The 19,838-nt window shown below is 42.3% G+C and overlaps 1 pseudogene; it reads right to left on the bottom strand.

Annotated features, from left to right (window-relative positions):
- The window catches only part of LOC104484479 (ovostatin-like), a 47,729-nt pseudogene extending 29,989 nt beyond the window's left edge, over window positions 1–17,740 (bottom strand).
- Between the last annotated feature and the right edge of the window lie 2,098 nt (window positions 17,741–19,838).

The following is a 19,838-nucleotide window of genomic DNA, read 5'->3' as shown; positions in this document are numbered from 1 at the left end:
TGGGCTTTGTTCTATTTTCTGCACACACTCTTCACCTTTTCGCCCTCACTGACAGGGATTGTTGCACTCAGAAGTATTTCCAGCTTCTACATCCTCTTTAGTAGTTTCAAAAGAGAAAATACCTTGAACTCGTAGCACTTGAAGAAATCATTCTTTGTCACGGATTCCTCAAAGAGAGTCTTCCAGAAACCTCCATATTCTAGGATGATGCTCAGGGACAGAGGCTCACTGAGGCCATGGAACTGCACACAACTGGTCTGTGGAGAGTCGCTCCGCACTACTGCTGGGACCAGCAGTACATACTGACTGTAAGAAGGCAAGACAAGATCAAAGACTTCAGTCATGGAGGAAAGTCAGAGCAAATAGGAGAGGAAAATATGACAGAAATGCCATACATGTAAAGGAAGACATGGTCCAAATCTTGCTCAAACCCATGGAACAATTTCAATTTATTTCAATGAATTTTGAATAATACTCTAAGAAAGCATAGATAACAAATTTTTGTCCCTCACAGTTCTTTCTGAGCTGAAAGACTGTCAGACTTATTCTATGCAGTCTTTAACCCAGCATGATACTACATCTTTCCATTCTAGGCATTTAGACAGCTCCAATTACTATAGTGTCTAAGCACCTGACAAACATAGCTACATTTATGCTCCCATGACCTATATGCACACTTAAACCTCTGGAAGCTCCCATAAGGAGGAGTGATATTTAGCTTCTTTTTGAGATCAATGACAAAAATACTAGTTAATGGTTGCAACAAATTTTTAATTTCTTTTTTTTTTCAGAATATCTCTCTCTCCAGATAGGAACTGGCTTATCAGCAGTAATACACAAGAAAGGATCCTGGTTTTCTGTTTTGCAGAATATTCTCAGTCTAACCTGCATTCTCTATTCTGTTTCCACGCCTCTCTCTGTGTGGCTTCTTTTGCTTCTTCATCCACAGGGCTTTTTTAGTTATACTGCTCTCCATAATTAGGACAGCCTTCTTTCCTCAGATTCTTCCTCTGAAAAACATTATTTCAGATTTGCTATATGTGGCTAAGGTTCTGTTGCTGGCCACCGATTGTCTGCTGCCCAAACTAGTCTTTCCAAATAATGAATGACTGAATTCATTAGTTGATTCTGCAGCAAAACATGAATCACATAATATTTTTGTTGTAATCTGATCCTTTCCTTCTCCCATAGTTTTGCTTGCTTATATTGCCCTTATTGTTATTTTTACTTGCCCAGTTCAGACTGCACGATATTCAAAGACCAAAAATGTGTTAAATCCAACAGTATACCTGAGAAAACTAAACCTTCTGACTTTCACAGTGTGAACTTCTGAGAAGGGGATTTAAGCTCCAATGCTGGTGTACTTTTTAAAATTGTGACCGAAATCTTCTGTTTGTCTAACGTCATGGACATTGGGAGTGGTGTATAAGCTGTGACAGTACAGCAGGTGCAATATTAATGCTAATGCTAATGCTAATTCTAATACTAATACTAATACTAACACTAATACTAATACTACTAGGATTGCCATTTAGCATAGTCCCTAGTACCAGCCATTATCTGGCCTATAGCACCTCCTCATACACCATGCTCTCTCTGTACTGCTGATGCATAGCAATCCTGATCATTAGTACTACTTGCTAGTCTAGTCTTGAATCTCCTCCCCACTTTACCCATGCACTTCAGACTTCATTTACTCCAGTTCTGTTTCTGTCATTCAAATCAGATTTCATAGCGATGTTATGACGGAGAGCTTCATTCCAAATAATTCTTCAATGTCATCTACTTCAATTTCAGACACATTTCAGAACCCAGGCCTCAAACATCCAGTATATTAAATAGCAACGTCCTTCTGATGTTGGGGGGTCCAGAGCTGGACACAGTATTCCAGGTGGGGTCCCACAAGAGCAGAGTAGAGGGGCAGAATCACCTCCCTCGACCTGCTGCCCATGCTTCTTTTGATGCAGTCCAGGAGACAGTTGGACTTCTGGGCTTCAGGCACATATTGCTGGCTTATGTTGAGCTTCTCGTCCACTTAAAACACAAAACACATGAAATACCATCCATTTTTCTTGATCTAGAAAGTGTAACATAAATAGACATTCTTAAAAAACCCCTACTGCGTCTGAATGATTAAAATAGGAGGACATAAACATAGCAAGGCAGGCCAAAAAAAAATTTCAAAAAGACTAGCAAAGGAAATCAAAACTAATAATCAATATTTCTTAAAAAACAAGAGGAATAGGAGGCCTGCCTGAGAATCCACAGGGACGTGTAATGAGAAGGATAGAAGATGAGGTCAAGAATGAGTGCAGGAGCAGCACAAACAATAATTATTATTCCCTACTGTTTTAGTAAATCTAATAAGTATTAAATATTACTGTATTTAAATGAACTATTTGATACAAAAATTTCATTTCTCAAAAAATAAAATACCCAACAATCTACAGAAAATGTAATTCTGATGCAATAATTATACTGCTGCCATTCTGAATTAGCTCAAAATCTTGAATCAAGAATATACTGATTTGGTTATTACAGACCTTTGCCCTAAGAGAGCATGAACAACATGTATTTAACTTGATCACAAGGAATGAAAATGTGTGTCTGGGAGCCCTTTAAAGGGTAAAAATATTTTTTCCTTCAGTAGAAAAGTTTTCCTGTTTTCATTATTTTCCTTGCTCTCTTATTCATATTGTTCTGCCACTTTAGGTGGAGATAGGCAGACTGATGCACAAGGCTTTCAAAAAAAGGCAAACAGTAATTGAATTAAAATAAAGAAACAGATTCAAGAGCTTCCTTTTTGAAATGGTAACATCTCAGATTTTGGATTCTATTACAAAGAAAGTGAATACGAATCAGTTCCCTCCAGATTCAGATTTTAAATAATCTCACACTCCTTATGGTTAAAGGAGTTCATCTGGGTTTCATACATATTTTTCTTAAAAAAAAAAGAAAACAAGACACCAGCCCCTACACTAGCCCACTCAGCAATCTCCCATTTCATGGGATACCCTTGTTTTCATCCTCTCGGAAACATCCAAACTCTGTAAGTCAAAGATATATTTTGCAATCACGAGAAAGTCAGGCTTGAGACCTAAAAACATTGCTGCTTTTCCTGCTCTAGGGTGATCCTTGCCAACAGAGATATGCTCCATTTCGCAAGGTATGCTCAGGTTGAAGCTGTAGTTGGTTCATGAGTCAGTAAAGACTCCCACTCCACACTCTACAGCATCAGCTAGAATCAGGTTGGAACAGACGCCTAAGAGCAACAGCTCCCCTGTTGCATGGTCCAATTAACCGCTACCAAAAAATTATAAAGACAAGTGGAATACCATGTGCGGGTAACCAGGCATCTTGATAATGAAAATTCTAATTAAAAACACTACAAAGACTAGACGATCTCATGGATAAGCTGAGTAGTAGTTAATACAGTCATATGGGCCACCAGTGGTTCGGGAGAATCAGCAGTCTAAAGACATAAAAGATACCAAATAAAGTGATGTCATCCCTCTGTGTATTTTAAGACCTGGTTTTCCCAGCCTTTTGAGCAATGCATAAGTAATGGCTCTAACACGTCTTGCAACTCCAAGGCTTCCATTTAGTACAAGACATTTTAATCTCTGTGTTAATTCACCTGACAAAGGCTTATGAGCTGCTGAAAACCTATTCATAGAATCATAGAATAATTAGGGTTGGAAGGGACCTTTAAATGTCATCTAGTCCAAACCCCCTGCAAGAAGCGGGGACATCTTTGACTAGATCAGGTTGCTCACAGCCCTGTCCAACCTGACCTTGAATGTTTCCAGGGATGGGGCATCCACCACCTCTCTGGGCAACCTGTTCCATTGTTTCATCACCCTCATTGTAAAAAATGTTTTCCTTATATAAAATCTGAATCTACCACCCTCTATTTTAAAACCATTTCTCCTCATCTTATCACAACAGTCCCTGCTGAAGAGTTTCCCCCCATCATTCTTGTAGGCCTCCTTTAGGTACTGGAAGATCACTATAAGGTCTTCCCGGAGCCTTCTCTTCTCCAGGCTGAACAGACCCAACTCTTTCAGCCTGTCCTCATGAGAACTGCTCTAGCCCTCTTATCATTTTCATGGCCCTCCTCTGGATTTGCTCCAACAGGTAATTTCATATCATTCCTCATGATATGAAACAACTACAGCAGCCTCTTGCACTTGCTATGATACTCACTGTAATTTTGCAAGAGGCAGTGCTCAGTGAGCTACTCTGTGAGGAACTGGAAGCTAGAGAATCCTTCAAGAGTCTATCTTCAGGCAGCAAAAATAAGGCTTTGCATCCCTCCCCATTCTGCCTGAGGAGCCAGTCATTTTTACAGGGACCAGAGACCAAAGATTCTGCAACTCAAGTCACTTTTTTCAACGAGTGGGATCACTCTGCAGCTCATCTGCTTGAAGAATTTACATTTTCCAGTGGCAACACTTTAGATGCTAAAAAAGGCTGAGAGGGTTTTACAACCTTTCCACCTCTGTGTACCTTCATGCAACACTACTGTCGTAGGTACAGCTCACACGGTCATCTCCTGCCCCTTCAGCTAACACGCGATGTTCTGAGTATTATCTGTACTATCAGATCACTTGGCTCCCATGATCTGGTTCCTAGTTTTTGCACCCTGCAGGGGCATCCGTTCACCACAGGGAGCTATTTTGGAATGAACCAACCCATTCCTTCCAGAAAGAAACCTACTTACAGTTCTGGAGATAATTCATGGCAAAGAGCACTACTGATAGTCATGATGGCTTGGACCAGAGTATGGTAGGTCTCCTTTTTGCTTTGTCAGTAGGCTTTGCACTTGCAGTCACCCCCACATGGCTCCACTGTGCATCTCAGGACATAGACACTGAACATTGTAGACTGTAGTAAAGCCCTTATGTTACTTCTGCATTTACAGAGAAGACCTGGGCCTAGTACTGTGCAATTCAGCCACTCCAATCTGTTGTAGAGCCCTCAGTTGGTTTGACACAGGACATTTAGCATCACGTGGTCTGAGCAGAGATCTCTCCCTAAAGAGGACACATTTGGAAACAGAGATGCTGTCTCTGTTGTCTCCTTTTGACTGTCCTTTGGTTACAGCAGGAAATACGAGAGCACGATGTATGATATCCAGGAAGTTTTGTTTTCTCTGCAGAAGTGAGGGGAATGAATTTACATCCCTCCATGGAGTCGCTCTTTCCTGTTGCTAACCTGAAAACCTGCAGTTCATACAGAGTAATTTGAGCTCTGCAGGTGTGCTTGTGGGATAATGACCAACAGCAACTAACCAACAATGACCTCAGTGGAAATGCTTAGATAAGACATGCAAGCTCTGAAGTGTAATATAGGTCATCCTAATCTTGTTGTCTTAAGAGAAAAAAAATCCAGCCTATAGACTGAGAAAGTGAAACACAGTGCAATCAAGAGTCTGGATCTTGATCAAAATATGTGTAGTAGTTTAGCAAATGCAAACTTGGGTCAAACCTAGACTTATTCTCTTATTCTAGTTGTTGCTGCAAATGTCTTTCTGAGGTGTTTCTCAGTTACAAAAAAGTAAAGCTCCTACTTAGTGGTAAGCTGCCTCTTGAAACACAACTTTCAGCATAAAACCTCCCTATGGTCAGTTATGCAGTTACATATGAGATTTCTCTGGGAATATGGAATACAAATTATATTCCAAACATTTCTTTGCTAATTTAGGGAACCTTTTTTTTTTTTTTTTGCATTGTGGCCTTATTTTTAGCAACTCATCAGCTAGGAGTGCTAATAAATTCCTAAGATTTGCACTGGTGAATAGAGAGAGACTGGGACACTGGTGCTTCTACTCATCTTCTTTTTCTCTTAGGAAAGGACCTGAATTATGAGTTTACACAGAAGTAGTTTTCAAAAAATATAATATGCTTTTAAGCTCTGCTCGTGTCTTCAATATCCTCTTTACTGAAATGTCTTCCCTAATCAGACAGTAGACAGAGCCCTCTGCTTTTGCTTGAATCTTTAAATGTACCTTATGATGGACACATTGCAAAAGATTCTTAGGGATGGCAGAATCTGGCAGCCAACAGAGGTGAAATTGCTCCTTGTCCCCAGGTGCCAGCAGTAGCGAGGCTGAGCATGTTTTTTCCAGTAGGCACACACACACAAATACATGTACACACCACAAATACACATACATACATGGCCACCACACAGATCTAGACAGACACACAGAGTGCTCCCATGAACACAAATGACATCAACAGCCCCATGGAGGTCCTGGGGAAGTGGCCAGGAGGACAGACTCCCCAGGGGGCCCTGCGCCAGCTGCTGCAACTGCTACTGTGGGAAAGCGCCCAAGAGTGGACCAGTGGGGAGAGACATGTTGGAGTCAGGCCTCGGCGGCAATGCTGCTGGGAGGTGGTCTATGCCCCATGTGCCCTGATCCTTGGCACAGCTGAGGGGATGGGACCTTCTGGAGCTGGTGTGTCCCTGAGCTGCACCTTGCCATCTGCCCCCTGCACTGCCAGGCCCTGGCATGATCAGGTGAGGCTTGTGCAGGAGAGGGAAACAACTCTCATGGTTGGGCACTGGTGTCCTGAGGATCCTAGCAAAAGCACAGCTGGAAAGCTCTGCAGTCGGTGCAGCAGTGCAACAAGGCAAGCCTAGTCCCCTTGCTGGGCTTTGGCAATGATGACTGTGTGTCGCATGATGCTGAGCATCTCCTTATTGGCTCTTCTTCCTCTCCTTGTACTGACTGTGCTGCATTGTCAGCCTCTGCAGGGCACTCTTTCAGCAGGAACACTGAAAATCTGAGAACACTAGATTTTGCAAGGTGAAGGTCACTGAAGAGAACCAAGAACGTGACTTGCAGAGTGGGCACCAGCCAGTGGTTTGGAAGCATTGCACTGTGACTTCAAATGCATTTCCTTGCTGTAAGGAGATCTAAAATAGCTCTTGTGCCTGTGTGTAGCCGGTTCATAGGATTCCTATGCACAAAGTTCACCCAGCATATGATACTTAAAAGCACAACAGTATTTATTGCTCTATTATAGCCTTGCATAAGCAGTTACCAGCATAAGCAGTTAGCAGTGTATTGTTTTCCCTTTGTGAGAGTCTTACAAACCCAACTAAGCCAGAAACACCACTGAGCGGGAGAATGATGATCAGGGTCAGAGCAGAGAAGGGAGGTAGGTGGAGCACCTTCAGGGCGTCCGCTGTTGTTCATAGCGTGAGCTCTGGGTCCTTTCTCACTCCTCTGCTCCGAGCCGCCTCTGTTTATACCCTCAGCAGATTCAGTGGCAGAGTACTGTCCAGGTGTTGATGCACGCATGGGCAGCGCTTGCAGCAAGGCCTGCCAAGTACATGCTCTGCTGGCTAACAGCAGTTCCCGGATAGCAGCAACATCCTGCTCAATAACAACCCTCCTAGCTCCCCTCTCTGAGATAACAAACCTCCTAGCTCCCCTCTCCAAGGTCACATTCTCACAGCTGTGTGCACCTTGCAATTTCCCACAGTGGTCCTACATGGACCATCACTGAAATCCTTCACTCACTGTGCTAGCCAAACCAGAATGAAAACCAAGAGGTGCTGCTAGCAAAGTTACAGTGCACCTTTCCAGCATCAGTGGGCAAGCAGTGTGTCATACTCAACATGAAAATGCTATGTAAAATCATGGCATGAGGAACTGAAGCAAGGAGTAAGTAAGATTTGGTTTAGTCTATGCTAAGGAGGGAGCTAGGGAGCATTTCAGTCAAAAAGGCAGGTCTGAGAAGTAAGCAGACCAAAATTTTTAAAGCTGAGTGATTTAGGAAGCATCATCCCTCAGATAATTTACACATTTTTGTCATTATTTGATGCATTTTTCTTAAATTTCTCTGGCCATATATCCAGGCTCTCACAGGACATCCTAGATGACAGCTACTCTCAGGCAAATGCAGCCAATCATTAATTTGTAGTCCTGCGCTAAATTCTGCTGGCAGATTAAAAGCATGTCATTATTAGAAAAAACCAAAATTGATGTGTAAGCTTGTCTCTGCTGCGGTCTGCTGAAATTAATAATCCTTAGTTGAGTCAGGCAATTAATGTTTCCATATGTACGTTTCCTCCTGAAGCCTCACTCCGTACTGTTGGGCCTGCTTAAAAGGCATTTGGTCCTTTCTGGGACAGAATGGTTCCTCTGCTTTCACTTTTCACAGGTGAGATATGCCCGCAGCAAAAGACTATTTTCAGATTGATGTCAACTTGGAATTTACATGATGTATTTTGTTGTGGTGCTTTTTTATTAAACCCTCTTGCATAGACCTTGAATGTTAGTTTTTGTCTCTTGCAGTTGTCAGGTGATGTCCTTCTCTTGCTGAGTTAAGATAGTTGTGTATCTGTGTCTTCTGCGTTTTGGCCAGCTTGGATTCTGATGTGCTTCCTTATGCCTGATTCAAAGTGTATTTTGAGTAAAAGCTACTTCTGTAATCTGTTTCACATGCAGCAAAAAGATGCTGCAAAGATGGTTTCCAAGGGACCTAATGATACCAAGTTGTATTCTGGAGTTTGAACTCCTCATCCTGCCGGAGAAGGAGAACTTGCACGTTGGTTAGTTGAGCTCTGATGTTTACATACCAAGTTACTGCATGTCTTTTCAACAGGTGGCATTGGTTGAGCTCTTCACTTGCAGCTTTAAACAAGCTAGGCTTCGAATAGGTCACATAGAAGCTACTGCCTTTTCAGTTGGTGTCCCTCTAAAACAAAATTCAAAGTTATAAGAAACACAGGAAATAGTTTCTGCTGAGTCTGTGTTCAGAAAATAAGCTGTATCAGGCAGCTGCTAATGCACTGCATTATTGCCAAACTGTGGCATTGTTCTCTGAGAGCCAAAAGCAAACGTCAGCAAGGCAGTCTCCAAGTAGCACTGGGGTAGCCCAGTTCTGAGCCCAATGCTTCTCAGTAGCTTGGGGAGTTGCCTGGTAGGTGTTTTCCTGAGAAGAAAAGAAGACCAGTCCTCATCATTAAAACTTTAAAGACTGAAAAATCACTCTTTTCATCTAATAATGATGCTTGAGTGGTAAAGTTCACTGGGATGCACTTTGCTCTGTTTTTTCATATAGATCTCTCATGTGTGATGAAGACTCTTTGACATTACATTTTATTTTCCTTCTGCCACTCTTTCATGTAACCATGTCTCTACTTGTTTTTTTTCTTACACTGTAGGACTTTGTGGTCTGCTGGCCATATTGCTAAAGTTTTCTTTTGAATAAAAACTTGGATGAAAAGGTAAGCAACATTTTTTGGTGCATTGTGCTTTTGCAGATACATAAGGATCTGTGAAGTAGAGAGTAACTGCAACAGGAGTATGGACCACATGCTGAGTGCTGGGATGTTGGTGGAAAAGACATACACTTTTGAAACACCCAGCTCATTGCTCTGGTGTTGGGTTTGAAACTCTCTCTCCTGTTTTAAATTTTAATGAAAATATCCAGTCATATAAAACTGTTAGTGTTCTACGAATAAGTGAAAGGGATATGCTCTGTATGCTGTCCATTTCTTCTAATTGTAGATCTGCTCTATGCATTTCAACACCCATAGCACTGATAGGTTTGGGTTTTCCATATTTGACATGCTTGATTGTCTGCTTTGAAGTGTGCAACAGTAATCACCGGAGTTGCTCTTGTCACTGTCATAAAGCACTAGCATCCAACAGGAAGGCTGTTCCGCTGTTCTGCTGCTGGCCCTTTGGGAGGATCCAGATTCAAGCCTGAATGATGCTGTCTAGAGCTTGTAGTCTGAGCTGCACTCAGGAGTGAGTGTAGCTGGAGAAGTGTAGCTGGGAATATATGATTCTCCAGTAGAGGTAGGTGCTCTAGTATTCAGCTGCTGGCTCTGAATGACCATAACTTGCAGGGGCTAAGATGCAGGTCCGGTAAGAGTTTTGTCGTTTCATGTGCTTTTGCTCCTTCTGAAAACACGCACTGTATTAAATTAGATTTTGAAAATGGCAATCTCCTTTTTTCTTTAAAAGAGGGAAGTAGCATTGGCAACCTAGTCCCACCTTTCCCATAAGTCCGTGGAAACCATAGTGCTGTAGGTAAACCACCTGCAGCAGGCCAGGGGCTGCACATATTCACCTTAACTTCTTTCTTGATGTAGCAGCAGTTTTGCTGCTGCAAATTGCTCCTAACTCATGGGAATTTTCATTTGACTGTTGGAGGACATTGACAGAGTCTTTGGGTTTGAATAATTGCTGAGATCCAGGAAATGGAATAACAGGGTATCTGTACCAGGCTCATATATGTGATACCTCTTGTGCTAGTATTATTTTGATCCTAGAGATATTACCTCCTCTCTGAGTGACTGATGGAACTGAGTCACAACAAGTTTTGAAGTCGAGAGTTAAGATTTAAGAAAAATTTGCATTTCAGTTTCTCAGGCCTGGTGAGTATAGGCTGCTCTTCTGAGCAGCTCTTGTTCTTGTTCAGGCAGGAATCAAAGTGTTAGATGTAGGCTGATATCACTGTAAGCCTTGTTGATCTGCCATGCTCATTAGCAACACTTACCCAGCACATCCTAACTTTTTGTTAACTGTCCTGAAAGCAGCTAGTTTTAAGTAAAGTCATCCATTCATCCATGGAAGTGAAGGAGGGAGCAGAAATAGAGGCTCAAAACCTTTCTCTTTCCCTAGAGCTACTCTGTGCCACATAAGACTAATTAGAAGGCCAGTGTTTTTTACAAAATTTCAATGTAAGAAGTTTCAGATGTCCTTTTGGTGAACAGCACAAATTGGCACCAGTTTCTGAAAAAAAATTACAAAATCTGAGTGGACGAGGAAAGAAATAACCAGGTTGAAGCAATGAAGGACTCTTTTTCCTTTGCTCATCTTTCAGGATGAAAAGATTATTCTAAAGACCGAGGCTGCTTGTTTTTATCTCTGGGCCAAGCCACTGTCAAACAACGAGACTTACAGGAGCAGCATGTGCCAGGCACTTTCTGAGATCAGACAACCTGGAGTTGTTGTCTTGGTGCTAAGTGGATGGAAAAGTTAATTAATATTTACTTTGGTCTACCATTATTTACCTTCTCCCTTCCTCCCCTGCCCCTAAGACAAAAGGAAAATAATATTTTCCAACTTTTCCAAGCTCTGGGTTATTCTTATTTGAAAATTAGGCCATTCATTTAAAGAGGTAAATAAGCATATAGATCAAAAATCTAGCAACAGTTTCAGTTTTAAGATTCTAGCAGACTTGTAACAAGGAAATTTGTGACATGGGTCTCTCGGAAATTGGAGTTGGGCTTCTCAGTCACTTCAGTACTACAGAAACTGCTGTTCTTGCTGTCCAGCTTTTTGAATGGAATTGTGAAAATCTTGGCAGGGGACATGCATGTTCTGTCCCCATTTGAAGCAGCTGTTGTCAGGAACTGTTGAGGTAGAGCTGGGCTTGTCCTGCTCTGGATTGCTCCAGGTCTTTCTTGGCAGTCAAACACTGAGCACTGCCAATGATGTAGGCTGGGTTTGCAGTCTGAGCTGAACTGGAAGGAGTAAAGATATTGGGGCACTTGAGTGCCACAGACAAATAAAATGGACTTGTGATGTAGTATTACTGGAGGCTAAGTAATTTGAAAAGGTGAGCAAGTTAGTTTGTCCCTGAATTTTTGAGGCTGATTCTGGGGTTTGGTGCTGCTCTTTTAATTTTCAGCTGAAAAAAAAAGAAACACATTTTTGCAGGCTAGTTCAGCTCAGAAAAGTAAAATCTTTGCAAGTAGGAATGTACATATATGTGTGATAGTGCATGCTTTACATCAACTGGAATTAGCTGAAATCATGGTTTTAAAGAAAACAAAATAAAATCCAGTAGAGGTTAAATACTAACAGTTTTAAACCTTGTTTTCAGGGGTGGAAAAAGCTAATTTGAACTTGATGCAAAATTCCCTTTCTTTTGCAAGAGTTCAAGCCACTGTGTCTGTGTAAGTATGCACATAGGTGTGTGCTCTCTTCACAATCTTTTCAGTTTTAATGGAGACAGTGATAACCCCCAAAAGATTAATGAACTTTCTTATTTCAGTCCCCAAATACTGTGTGCTTTCTGGGATCTGCAATAGGATTATGCCATTTACAATTCAGAACTTTTCTGTAAGACTGTTCTGCATATACACCAGGCACAGATGTACTCAGTGCAGAAACAGAAGGCAAAGACTTACAGAGAGCAGGTAGCTCTGGAAAGGAGGGAAAAGATATTAGCCAAAAGGGCATGATGCTTTGATATTCCTTGAGTATTCTGACTATTTTTCTTGAAAATCTGATTTATACTTCCAAATGTGCATCCATCTTTATTCAGTGGTTTGCTTTGTAATAGCACGTTACTCTTTTGTGGTTGTATGTTTCAGCTATGTTTGCATAGTTAAACATTTGCTGTGCCCCAGACATACTCTTCTATCACATTATCGTAGCCCTCTAGAATCAATGTATTTCTAGTGAAATGAAACCTAGGGTAGCAAGTTACACGGAACTTCTGTGAGCACTGTGGCCAGACTGACCCAGTGTCCTCCTCCTGTGCCAGCATGTGTATTTGCATATGCCCCGCAGTTAGCCAGATAGAGCAATCCAGGGTAGAATGACATCTTGTAGGCTACTTCTAGGTTGAATCAGTTCACCAGTACAGCACCTAGTTTATTTTGTAGCTTTGTTAATGTTTGCAGTGGCACACAGGGGACAGTGGCAAGTGCTTTTAGTGGCTTAAAGTGGTCATGCCTTCAGGTGTGAGTCCCCAGTGGAAATTCAATTGTTGTGCTTAAACACATTTTTATATGTATTTCCACTTTCCAACTCTTGACTCTAGGGTTATGCAGTGGGAGATTTTTCCAACATGGATAACTTAATAGCACTTGTTTTGAAGATAAAATCTGTTAAATGTAACAACTAATTCCAGGTGACTTGTGGGACAATATCATGATCCATTACAGGATTGACATTTTGTCTGCTGAACTATTAGACACATCATCTGCACAGCTGTAGGTAGGATGAAGGCAACACACAATCTGAGGCCATGTTTTCTCTCAGGCAGAAGAAATCATAGAAAGTAACAATGAAATGCTCAATATTATCTGATATCCTTCTTCTTCCACCACAGCTGGAAGAAACCAGGAAGTGTATTCTCCTACAGTTTTCAGTACTTTGCAGTGACATTAAGGCTGCGTCTTGCACTATTTTCACACAGAAAATGATTGCATAGTCAAGTAAACCTTTGCTTTTAGGAGATGTTTGGGTTTCTTTGATTTCCTATCTTTCTGGTGCATGGAATTTTGGACATTGAGGATCAGAGACATGCAGGAGAAAATAGGTAAAATGAAGAGAGTGAAGATGCAGTGAAGCAGTAAGTTATTAGTTGTCTTCTAGAGAGAATCCATTTTAATTTATAAATGTGCATAATGATGAGCAGCTTTTTTAAATGAAAGCCTTTGCAGTGGTATAGGATAAAATGGAAAAAATCAAAGAAAATAGGAGGAACTTATGGGGTAGAAGTTGTGCTTTACATTTTTATGCTAGTTTCATAGTTTCCTAGATGTGAAAAAATGCTATGTTCTCTACAATGTTTTTTGTAGGAAGACTTTATGTGAATCCTTTTGGAAGTGGAAGGTGATTTTTATCTTAAGTAGAACTGATTTCAGTCATGCTCCTTCTGCCTTGCAGGGGAGTTGGACTAGATGACCTTTAAAGGTCCCTTCCAACCCAAACTATTCTATGATTCTGTGATTTCACGTACTCATTGTCCCATATTCACAAATGCCAAGACATGTGTGTCCAAGTAATCTGGAAAAGAATAGTAGTGCCACTGGGGAGAGGCATGAGCAGCTGCTGAGTCTTCTTTGTATCTCTAGCGGTTCTCCTTGATTGACAACCTTTATTAATCATTATTAAATGAATATTCATTGGTCCTTTTGCATCTTCCATGAGTAGAGATTTATTGAGATCTTTTGCCTGACTATCCTCTCCTGACCCTTGCAAATCTGAGGAAAAATTGCTAAGTTTCAGTGTTCTTTATTTTCCTACTTGAGTATTTTATGGCTGCAAGCCTGTTTTACAGCTCTTTGTCACCTTACCTTATGACTCTAAATCGCTGATTTTCTTGTTCTCTTGTTATTTGTATTACAACCTTCTGCACAAATTCAGGCCTATCATGTCTTTATCTCTTGTTCTGCTCTTTATTGCGATCCCTCTTCATATATGTTTCCCCTCAGACACCATTCATTCCTAACTCAAGATTTCCGTTACAGTGATCAGCAGTTCAATGCAGTGTTTGCCTCAGAAAAATACATAAGACACACATGGATAGCTTTTCATTGCTGCGGATGCCAACTATAGAAAGCACATATGTAGAGAACGTACAAGCACATATGCAACACACTTGAGAAGTAGTGTTTAGTAGAAAATACACTTCTTGTGACATAGCAATTAAGCCAGCAGGATTTTATACTTAAAAATGCATACTATACTTAGCAATTCTTGATAATTTTAAAATTACACTATGGTACAGTATAATAATATAGCAAGTTTAGGATACTAAAATTTGTTACTACAATGTTATCAAAGAGAAACTGAATGCAGTATGAAATCTTATTTGCTGGCTTTGTGTTGTGGTTTGGTGGCAGGGGGTGTCAGTTTCTGTGAGGAGCTGCCAGAAGTTTCCCCTTTGTCCAGAGGACCTGGCCAGCTCCAGGGCAGACCTGCAGCTGGCCAGGGCCGAGCCAGTCGGTGATGGTGATAACACCTCTGTGATAACATTACTTAAGAAGGGGAAAACAAAAGGAGTTGTGCAGGGAGAGAGGTGGAAGGTACGGGCCTCGTCCCTGGCCTCCCATCTGTGCCTGGCATGGCCCAGCAGAACAAAGAGAAGAGTGAGGAGATAAGAGAGGAACACTTAAGCAGACACCAAGGTCAGTGAAGAAGGAGGGGGAGGAGTAAAACTGCTACTGGAAGATTTTCCTGCAGCCCAGGATGCAGGCCATGGTGAGCCAGTCTGTACCCTTGCAGCCGATGGAAGCCCACAGAGGAGCAGAGATCCACCTGCAGCCCATGGAGGACCCCATGCCAGAGCAGGCAGTTACCCAAATGAGGCTGTGACCTGTGGAGGGACTGCACTGGAGCAGTCCATGAGGGATTGCACCCCGTGGAAGGGACCATGCTGGAGTTGTTCATAAAGAACTGCAGCTGTGGAAAGGACTCATGTTGGAGAAGTTTGTGGAGAACTGTCTCTTGTGGAAAGGACTCCACAATGGAGCAAGGGAAGAGTGTGAGAAGTCCTCCCCTTGAGGAGGAAGGAGTGGCAGAGACAATGAGGGATGAATTGACCACAATCTCCATTTCTCATCCCCCCGCACTGCCTGGTGGGAGGAGGTAGAGAATTCAGGAGTATAGTTAAGCCCTGGGGGGAAGGTGTTCTTAAGATTTGGTCTTACGTCTCAGTATTGTCCTCTGGTTTGATTGCTAATAACTTGTATATGTTTTCCCCAAGTCATCTGTTTTACCTGTGACTGTTGAATGATCTCTCCTTGTCCTTATCTCAACCCATGAGCTTTTCATTGTATTTTCTCTCACCTCTCAGGGAGTGTGAGGAAGCAGCTGCACAGTGCTTAGTCCTAACTGGGGCTAAACCATAACAGACTTTTAAACCAATATACATTACTCCACAGCTAATCAGTGCAAAACTCTTATTTGTATAAGACCAAGAGCATACGAAAGATGAAACAGGAATTGAACTTTTAAGGTAAGCATTTTCTTTATCCCTAGGTCTGCTGATAACTGCCTGTAGTACAGACATCAGTAAAGTTTAAGTTTGCAGGACAGCAAAACAATTGGGAATCTCCTAAAGGAAATGGAGGGAACCTGGGCAGTCTCAGTGTTTACCTGCTGCCACCTTCTGGTCGTAGAATCATAGAATCCACTTAGGTTGGAAAAGACCTGTTGTGGTTTAGCCCTAGTCACCACACAGTTTCTCGCTCACCTTCTTCCTCTCCAGAGGGATGGAAGAGAGAATTGGGAAGAAAAAAAAACACAGTTTACTAAAATAGCAAAGGAAAACTACAATAATAACAAAATATAAGGATACTAAAATATACAAAATGAACAATGCACAATTTCTCACCACCCGATGTCCCAATGATCAATACAGCAGCAATCATGGAAACTGAAACGAAACCAAGCAGCAAGCAAGGGAGCAAAAAGGGAGCCAGGAGGTAGAGGGAACGATGCCAGTGAGCAAGAGAAAGATAAGAGAAGATGAATGCACCCCGCCGTAGACAACCCCACTTATATACTGAGCATGATGTTTATGGCATGGAATACTCTCTTTGGCCAGTTTGGGTCAATTATTCTGTCTGTCTTTCTCCCAGCTTCCTGCATCTGCACATTAGCGAGACTTGGAAAGCCAGACAGTGTCCTTGGTCTCATTAACAACAACTCATATCAGGGTGTTTATCAACATTCTTCAAATCCGAAATCCAAAACACACTGGCTACTGAGAGGAAAATTAACTCTATCCCTGCCAAAACCAGGACAGTATTCACCCTTTATTCCATCATGCTTTTATATATATACACACAGAGATATAATTCCCTAAATCTATGGGCTATCCCTCCAAAGTCTGTTGAGTTCATTTAGTCCATGACTTTGGGCTCCTTCTGTCATAACAGTTTTTCAGGGTAAGAGAGATGGTATGCAGTGTGGGATTGTTGCATACTGCATCTGGAGCTCGCAGTTGGTACATCTAACACAGCTGGTGTATCATGTCCATGGTTTGTGAGTTTAAGATGTTGATTTTGAGGAAATTGTTGGGTGCTAGTTCTGATTCCAGCACTGCTGCACATCACTCGGTTTCATCAAAGTTCGTTCTTTGCTGATCAGGGTGATTCTTGTTGCAATACCTTTGATGTAACGTATAATAACTATAGAAACTATGGCATACAGTTCAAATTATTGGCTATTTTCACCTAAAATCAAATCTCCTTGAGGTACACATCAGAATTCCCCATCCTCTTGCATCACGCACCAGGTACATCCAGGTCCTTGATCAAAAGCAATCCCATGGGTGGGTTTGCCTTTGCCTGGGGAAGGAACAACCCAGACTGTTGTAAGAGTCTATCAGAAGATCAGCATTGTCTCAACATTGTCATTAAGGACATGGCACATCAAGGACACGGCACATCAAGGACACAGCACATCGGGGACATGGCACCTCCAGCTGGACTATGGGTTTGATGTAGCCTAAAAGTTAGGCTCACAATTTGACATGAGTTGCTGCAAGCAGTCTGCCTGAGAGGCAGTTGCTGCTCCCATGAGTGGAATGCAGTTTCCATGGATGAGTTGCTGTAAGCCTCAGTTGCTGCTCCCATGAGTGGAATGCAGTTTCCATAGATGAGTTGCTGTAAGCCTTGGTTGCTGCTCCCATGGATGCAGTGTGGTTTCTTCGGAAGAAAGAGGCGTAATGCTCCTGGAACGGGGACTGAATGAGGCGTAGCACTCCTGGAGTGGGGACTGAGTGGACTGTCCGTTCTCAATTATCAGGGAAGGACCTGAGCTGCTAAGATAACCACATAGCTGCTACTAAGGAAGATGGATCACAACAGCTGTGTCAGAACTTTGCTCAGGATAATGAGTTCTGAGAAAGGTGGAGATCCTCGAAGCAAAGGAGGAGCAAGGTTTGTTACTTACCGTAAAAGGTCGACCACTAACAACGAGACCCCTCAGAGAGCTCTCCCCACTAAGGATGGACATCAACATCGATCGTGAAGACCAGCGGGACACTGCCTGGATCTGGGACCATAGGGACGCCTTGGACCCATGGTGGTAACTATTATTCTCCTTCCTATCTTTACTTATCTTTCCTTTCCACTCCCTTTTATGTATCGCATGCCGCTTTACAGGCAAAATAATAAAGTTTGTACTGTTTGATTGAAACCAACCCTTTTGGCATGTTCACCTTAATTTTGCACTTTGAGATCACAGTAAAAGAACCATCACGAGTCCTGAATGAACCATGACAACTGTCTTCCCCAACATATTCCTTACATGCCCCACAGGGACTTTATCATCATCTACAGTAGGAAAAGTTCTGATTGGGCAGGGCCAACTCGATTGGTGGATCCCCGACTGTTGACTAACCAAGTGGCTTTTACTAAATGTGTATCCCAGTTTTTGAAGGTTCCACCACCCATTGCTCTCAGTGTAGTTTTCAGCAGTCCATTGTACTCAATTTTTCCAGAGTCTGGTGCATCATAGGGGATACCATGCACTTTGGCCCACGTGTCTATGAGGTTGTTTCGGAAATAGGTCCCGTTGTCTGACTTGATTCCCTCTGGAGTGCCATGTTACTGGAGAACTTGCTTCTCAAGGCCCAGGATAGTGTTTCGGGCAGTGGCATGGGGTATGGGATATATCTCTAGCCACCTAGTGGTTGCTTCCATCATTGTAAGCCCACGGCGCTTGCCTTGGCGGGTTTGTGGGAGTGTGATATAATCAATTTGCCAGGTGTCTCCATATTTATATTTTACCCATTGTCCTCCATACCAAAGAGGCTTTAACCACTTGGCTTGCTTAATCACAGCGCATGTTTCACATTCATGGATAATCTGTGCAATAGTGTCCATGGTCAAATCCACGTCTCAATCACGAGCCCATTTGTATGTTGCATCTCTTCCTTGATGGCCTGTGATGTCATGGGGCCACCGAGCTAAAAATAGTTCACCTCCATGTTGCCAGTCTAGTTCCCACTTCGGAAACTTTAATCTTAGCAGCCTGATCCACCTGCTGGTTGTTCTGATGTTCTTCAATGGCTCAACTCTTGGGTACATGGGCATCTACATGACATACTTTTACAACCAGATCCTCTAGCCGGGCAGCAATATCTTGCCACAATGCAGCACCCCAGATTGGCTTGCCTCTGTGCTGCCGTTTGCTCTGCTTCCATTAGTTTAACCACCATCCATGAGCTGATGTAGCGAAAAAGCATAGGCCATTTTTCCCTTTCAGCAATGTTTAAAGCCAGCTGGATGGCTTTCACCTCTGCAAACTGACTTGATTCTCCTTGGCCTTCAGTGGCTTCTGCGATTCATCGTGTAGGACTCCACACAGCAGCTTTCCACTTTTGATGTTTTACTACAATATGACAAGGCCCACCAGTGAACTGAGCATATCACCTCTCATTTTCTGGTAGATTATTATACAGTGGGGCTTCTTCAGCATTTGTCACCTATTCCTCTGGTGGCATTCTCAAATCTTTTCCTTCTGGCTAGGCTGTGATTACTTCTAAGATGCCCGGAAAATTGAGGTTTCCTATTTGAGCTCGCTGTGTGATCAGTGTGACTCACTTACTCCACGTAGCATCAGTTGCATGATGTGCAGAGGAGACCCTTCCTTTGAACATCCAGCCCAGCACAGGCAGTCAGGGTGCCAGGAGGAGCTGTGCTTCTGTACCAACCACTTCCAAAGCAGCCAAAACTCCTTCATATGCTGCCAGTATATCTTTTTCAGTTGGAGTATAGCAGGCTTCAGATCCTCTATATTCCTATATTCCTCTATTCCTATTGGCTGGGAGCTCTAAGTCACTAAACTAGAAGGACCTGTTCACAAAGGCTACATCTCAGAAGATATTTTCTTCCACTGAGTTTTCTGACATTAATATTTTAGTTTCTGGAATAATTTTCTTTGTTTTTCGTTTCTTCTCCAGATCTATGTCATGAGGATAAGCATCCACTAACACCTGAATTTTGAGACTGTGCAGTAAGATGAGTCTTCAAGAAAATACATTTCATATATTTCCCTTGTAGAGATGGACACAGCTGTAGAAATCACCTTTCTCTGAGGTGAACAAACAACACTA

This window comes from Chlamydotis macqueenii, chromosome 1 (genome assembly GCF_036417535.1).
Source record: "Chlamydotis macqueenii isolate bChlMac1 chromosome 1, bChlMac1.mat, whole genome shotgun sequence".
Classification (NCBI taxonomy): Eukaryota; Metazoa; Chordata; class Aves; order Otidiformes; family Otididae; genus Chlamydotis; species Chlamydotis macqueenii.
The sequence above is the reverse complement of the archived record's forward strand: the minus strand, read 5'-3'. Positions and strand labels throughout refer to the sequence as shown.